The sequence below is a fragment of the Micromys minutus genome (assembly GCF_963924665.1).
Source record: "Micromys minutus genome assembly, chromosome: X".
NCBI lineage: Eukaryota > Metazoa > Chordata > Mammalia > Rodentia > Muridae > Micromys > Micromys minutus.
In genome coordinates, this window is record NC_137970.1 from 5,541,556 (window position 1) to 5,548,693 (window position 7,138).

Genomic DNA, 7,138 nt, shown 5'->3' on the forward strand with positions numbered 1-7,138 from the left:
TGTTTTAAAGCATTACCACTATATCCTCTAATTATATCCTTTATATACAAGAAGTGTGTGCAAAGTGCTGTCATACTATAAAGTAATTCTGATATCTAAGACACAAATGGTTGCACTTAGGAGTTAGTTACATTTGACTAAATGCAGTGAATCACAACTGGTTAAATCTTTGATTTGCACTTTGTTTATATAAGAAAAAAGCCATCAATTTATTATACTTCTTTTTATAATTTAAAACAAATATCTCCACAGGTCTATAATCAGTTACTTGCTTTGTAAAAATTCCTACTAAAAAGTAGAAGATAGATTTGAGGTTTGTTAAATTAGAAGCAAAAGCTAGTAGATCATTTTAGGCAGATCAACTGAATTATGATACACAATTTTTAAATAAAGTTATAGTTTAAAAAATTGTTTGTAAAATCTAGGACAGGCCAATTATGTACTCATAATTTTTTTTCAAAGAACAACCATGTATTCTAAAGATAGATTCTTTCCCTCTTATTGAAAATATTTAGTACCTAATGCTAATGCTCCTAGCTTCATACAAATCAAGAACAAATTAAAATGTTTTATTATCCAAAGCTGGCTGTGGTAGTACATGCCTGTGGTCCCAGAAACTAAAAAGTGGAGACAGGAACATCAGATATTCAAGGTTGTCTTAAGCTACATTGTGAACTGGAGGCTGGCCTGAGCTACCAACACTGTGTCTCAAAAGGAAAAAAAAAAGGATTTGCTTAAAAAGTTTTTAAATTAAATCTTTAAAGCATAAAATATATTACCTAGCACAGGTTTGGGAAACTATACAAGGAAGATTATTTTTAAAATATAGTCTTCCAGGATTTTAATTAATCTTCTTTTTGTTCTAATGGTTAGAAGGAATGTAGCTTCCATTAGTTAGGAATTCCTTAATTACATGTACCTAGAGACCTGTAGACTGAAATAACTTACGGTTCCTTGTAAAGTTTCCGCAAAGAAGAACTGAGGCACTGAGGGATTAAGAAACCAGAAGGCCATTTACCACTTGCAGAAAAAAGAAAAAGATTTTCATACATTTGTTCCCTTAGCAAAAACAGTATGAATAAGTTTTTATTTTATTGTAAAGAACCCTGTGAAGCAGACATAAAGTAATCTACAGATTCAATGCAATCCCCATCAAAATAGCAACCCAGTTCTTCATTGAGTTGGAAAGAACAATGTGCAATTTCATCTGGAATAACAAAAGACCTTGAATAGCGAAATCCATCCTCAACAACAAAAAAACATCTGTGGGAATCACTATCCCTGACCTCAAGCTATATTACAAGGCAATTGTGCTAAAAAACTGCATGGTACTGGTACAGAGATAGGCATGTGGATCGATGGAATAGATATTCTCACTTAAAGAAAAATGGTTACGAAGTGTGTATGGTTGAATTAAAATCTGATTAACCATCCGTAGAGCTGGGATACACTTTTACACCTACGTTATTCTTAACCATTTCCATCATTAAGTCAAATCTGTTCAGTGAATCATTTGTAAACAGTAAGCACACTACAAGGACAATGATTTTCTGGTTCCCCTGAGCAAGCCAGGGAAATCAACCCACTTAATGAAGCCGTCTTCTGTGCAGACCACAAAGAATGTAGAGAATTCTTCTGTCAGTTTACTACTATATAGTTGACAGTTCAGTGACTGGTACAAAATTATTTTAACCTCATTTAAGAGCCACTCTTGTTTTTGCATTCTTTTTTGTGTTTAACTTAGAAAAGTAAAAATTATAAATTTTATCTTATGTTTGTAGCTATGCCTTAGAGATGCAGCTTATAATTCTTATGGGAGAAAATCGGGTGATCCTTACTGAACAATAGTTAATAACTTAAAGTCCTTCAGGCTCAAAAAGAATAAGTCTGTGGATGCTACTTAAAATCTAGTTAAGTTTGATTTTTTAAGTATCAACAATATTAGTCTTTAAAATGCTATCATTTGTGTAGTGCAAAGACTGTTTATGTATATAAACCAAACTATTGGACACAAAAGAAATATAATCATCACAAACAGATTTTCTTTCAAATTCTACTTCATTTCCAATCCATCTCTTATGTCATCAATTCCAGCATTCTTCTTGAGTCAAAAGCCATTGCTTCAATTTAGTTTTCTTTTCCTTCTTTAGTAATACAAATGCACCAACCACTGAGCAATGAAAGGCCATATAATAGCAAAAGCTAATTCACCAGGGGGTCATCTCAAAGGGCCACCAAGTTGGTCTCTGTGAGGAGGGCTGATGACTTGTCTGTGATAATAAATTCGCCTGAGAAGCAGTTAGTGTTTCCAGTTTATGAAGTCTCTGAAAGACATTCTGCAGGTCTTCCTGCAGTCTAATGAGCACAAGAGCGATCTGCTCGTTGAGGCTGCCTCTGGACCCTCGGTCTGAACCCCAGAGTTCTCCATCACCTCCACTTCCTACTTGCTGACTCTGGTTCCTTCGCTCAAATGTGGCATTTTATGCCCTACTCCTTTTCTCCTGACACTGGAGAAGTCCTCGCTCTCTCTGCCTCTCTTCTCACTGCTACTTCTGCCGTCTTCTCCATGCTTCACTTCACCTTTTCCCTTGGCTGCTAACCATCTGCACTCTCCCAATGCTGCCATTTTCAGGAAAGAGTTGAGCATCTTCACAAAAACCAGAGGTTTCCAAGTGCTGAGTAGGATCACCACCTAAGTAATACTCTTCTTGTCCAAATTGCTCCATAGAATGACAGTAGAGTTCACTATCTGAATCACTTGTCAGATGATGCATTCCTAAAGCATATTCACTGGGATCTTCATTTGTATCTTGGTGAAAACAGACAACAGTGTTTCCTGACCACTGGGAGCTCTGATCTCAAGGCTTGTTGTCTTCACTGCCTCTGGCACTCCAGGAAGAATCGGTATGAATGTCACTGTGTATATCCTGAGCACTGACATCTTTATAGTCGTTGGTAACAATGATTTCCAAATTCTCATCATTTTCTTATCACCACTGCCACTTTGTTCTGCTCCTTTTAACTTTTCTTGGGCCTCTTCTTCCTCAGACTCAGCCCCCACTATCACTGCTCTCTGCTTTACCATTAAAAAAGGCCTCTCAGCTTTAGCATTTAAAGACATCAGAATATTACCAAGATCCGAGGTCAAGTCAGAACTCTTGCTGCTCTTTTTGTCTTCTACAGTCTCATAAAATGGACCTAAAACATGAAGCGACTCCTCCACTTTCTCAGTCATGGGCATAGTTTCAAAAATCTTTTTCATATCTTCAGCATATGCAGTCATGGCTTCTTTCCTCATATCACCCAGCGAAATCCAAGCATCCCATCTATATCTTCCAATAGGATCCCAGAATCCAGGCCTTGAAAGTTTACAGGGTCCTTCAGTTACCTGTTTGTAGAAGCTATAGAACTTAAGCAGCATGTCATCTGTTGGCCAGAATGATCCATTTTGTCGGCAAACTTTGGATCACCTTCATGGCCACCTCCAAGCTAGTTTCAAACACTGATTGTGTGTCTGCCATCTCCAGCTACAAGCACCGATCCCAGTCCCAAGGTCTGTCAGCTGGAATCACACAGCAGCAGTAGCAGCAGCAGCAGCAGCAGCAGCAGCAGCAGCAGCAGCTTTCCCAAAAGCCTGCATGAAAGGAGAGGAAGAGCATCTCTAGCAGCAGGCCTTGGAGGTTGCACTGCTCGTAATACTGGACCCTTTCTCCCACCCAGAAGATGCTGGCCGACCAGCCACACCCCACATTCCTGAGAAATCCTGCAGTCAACGGGCACCCTCCCCACAGCCCCATCCCTGAGTCACCTGAGGATCCACTAGCCTCAACTACAACCACCTCCTTGCCGTTTTACCATTTATTAGAGAGAAAAGATAATTTTCATAATAATGAGTAGGGAGTGCTTATTTACTTGACAATGACTGATTTTTGGTTGATTGTTTAAATGCTGCAGAAGTAAAGTTTTTCAAAGTTGATTGGCACTTCGTATGATGGTCAATTTTGAAGATGGTGCTTTTCATAAATTTATAGGACAAAGTGGCAGAAGCCATTTTATATAATGTTGGAAATTCTGTCATAATCCCAAGCCAAATTTAATTAAAATATTCTTATGAAACTCAAGTCAGAACCTTAATTTCAAAAATCAAGCATTTTAACTGATTATAATCCAAAGATATACTGATTTGATCTCTATGTTCTGAGGAGTGATGGGAGAATATGATGACTTTTCCCTAAAGTATTAAACAATTATGCTCCTATAAGAGCAAAAAGCCTTATATGTGTAGGGAAAACATGGCAATTCATAGATGAAATACTCTTAAGTATGAGTTGAGGGGTTTGATGCAGTGTTCACTGGCACTGCATGACGTAAAGTGGGAACAAATGAGCATGTGTCCTGAGTTTTCAGTACCAGGGCAGCAGTGGAGTCTCACCATGCAACACGAGTAGTGCTGCCAGAAATATCTCAGGTTAATTACAAATTTGATTTTGTTTTCAAAATTTTGGTTATTGTGTGTTCAGAAACCTTTTATATTTTGCCAGATCTCTACAGTTTGCACCTTCTATCACCCCAGCCAAACTGGGGTTGTTACCCACAACTTAAGGAGCCAGAGGCTAGGCTAAGCGAAGCTGATCACTATTGTAAGCATAGTAAATACATTTTCAGCTTACAATGTTTGAAAACTACAGTGTAATTATGGGAATGTAGCCCCACTGCAAATAAAGGAACATTTCTATATACATCTGTATAGATAATTTCTCAAATTTTCCATAAGCAATAAGTAGAAAACCATCTAAGTTATTCTGTGTCTTAATCTCTGACTGACATCACAAATCACTCCATATTTATTCATCCAATTGCTCTCATTCATTATGATTGAGTGGTACTCAACTGTGCACACTTACATATTAACAGATATGGCATCATTCTAAACATTTCATTATTATAAACAGCATATGACTAACAGATTTATACATAGATCATTTGATTTTGTGGACTTGTGTGTTCAGTATTGCTTGGCAAAAGAATAAATACATTTTAAGTTTTGCTCAGTATTGCCAAATTTGGTTCCAAAAGAATTCTGCCATTTACACTGCCCACCAGCAGTATAGGAGAGCATATGTTTCTGTCCAGCCTTGCCAATGGGTATTTAGTATAATACTTCATTTTTGTCAGTTTGATAAGTATAAAATACATCTGAGTGATGGTAGCCTGCATTTCTATTATGAGTGATTTTAGACAGATTCCCATATGTTTAAGGGTCATTTCACTTTCTTAAATCTTTTTTTCACATTTTTTTCTAGTAGGCTTAGGAAATTTTCCTCTCAAGTTTTGAAGTATATATATACTTGTGATTGAAAGGATTTTTTTGTTTTACATTATCAATTTTTCCAACCTTATTATATTTTTAGACAAAAATTTCAACATGATAAAAGACATAATTGTCGAATTCAAAGTGTATATATTTAAGGTATATAATGGGATGTTTTAATTTACATATACATTATGAAATGATTGACATAACAAGATAAACAGATCATCCATCATTACACATCATTACCTGTATTTCCCTTTTAGCAGAGAACATAATATCTACCTTCTCAGTAAAATTTCAACCACATGATCCAAGACTGGTAAATATGTTATTATGTACCAACCATCCAGACCTTACTTACCTTTGTAACTAAAGCTTTCTACTTTTACCATCTTATTTTCAGCACCACTATGTCCAATCCCATGGGAGATTTTTGTTTTTATTTAAATTTATTGATCTTTTCATTGCTTGTTGATTTTAAGCCACAGAAATAATTTTCTATACCCTCATTATGAAGCATTTCATTTTTGTAATAGTAGCTGTGGTTTTTGTTTCATTTTGTTCTCTCTCTTTCTCTCCCTGTGTGTGTGTTTGTGTGTGTGTGTGTTTGTGTGTGTATGTGTGTGTGTATTTAAAGACAAGCTCTCACTATTTAGTTCTGGCTGTACTGGAAGTTACCATGTAGACCAAGATGGCTGCAAACTCATAGTGTCTCATCTGCCTCTGCTTCCTGAGTGCTAGGATTAAAGGCTACTACTGTTCATAGCAGATCATTTTCCCCAGTTAATGCCTATTAAACACGGAGACCCATGACTAGTCAACATGCAGAAAACAAGAGCCTAGACAGTACTCAGCTATAAATGAGACATTTGCATTATGTATCATTCCTTCTCAGCCTCAGGTATATGGCAAATGAGGATGGCAGAAATATCCCAAGAGGAAAATGTAGTTGACATCTACAGTTATACAGTATTTACTAGACATGTCACAGTCACTGTACGATGAACCCACAGTGGCTATGACTGCATGTATAAGAGTTGAATGGGAGGTTCCCAGCCGGCAGCTTCCGGGGTGCACGACAGGCACAGGGAACATCTGCCACCAGGAAGAGCGGAGACCGAGACACACAGGACTGGCCAGAACCAGGTGAAAACGGATTCTGACTAGCCAGGGGGCAGAGAGATGCAATTCCCCGTGGAATACTTCCCTACTCCCGGTGAAAAAAACAGGAACCAATGACTGTCGCCCAGTTCAGGATCTTAGAGAAGTTAACAAGAGAGACCAAGACATCCATCCTACAGTACCAAATACTTATAACCTACTCAGCACACTGCCACCCGAGCAAACATGTTATATGATCTTAGATCTCAAAGATGCCTTCTATTATTTGAGGTTACACCCCAACAGCCAGCCTTTGTTCGCCTTTGAGTGGCGGGATCCCGAGAGTTGGACAGACCGGACAGCTCACATGGACGAGACTGCACCAGGGATTCAAGAACTCCCCCACCGTGTTTGATGAAGCCCTACACCGGGATCTTGCCCCTTTTCGGGCCAACAACCCCCAGGTGACTCTTATTGAGTATACTGATGACCTTTTATTAGCTGCAGAAACATATGAAGAGTGTAAAATTAGGACTCAAAACCTCGTGGTCGAGCTAGGTGAGTTGGCGTACCGAGTCTCTGCTAAGAAGGCGCAGTTGTGCCCTAAGGCTGGCAGAAGGAAAGGCTCTCAATGTTTACACAGACAGCCGGTATGCCTTTGCCACGGCTCATATTTATGGGGCAATATACCGACAGAGCGGGTTGTTGACGTCTACCAGAAAG

At 38.3% G+C, this 7,138-nt stretch overlaps 1 pseudogene across 1 annotated transcript; it reads right to left on the reverse strand.

The window, feature by feature from the left end:
* Positions 1–2,122: 2,122 nt before the first annotated feature.
* Positions 2,123–3,659, reverse strand: LOC308415441 (acyl-CoA-binding domain-containing protein 5-like; annotated as a pseudogene). The gene has a single exon. The product of its transcript is annotated as an acyl-CoA-binding domain-containing protein 5-like (transcript).
* Positions 3,660–7,138: the final 3,479 nt, after the last annotated feature.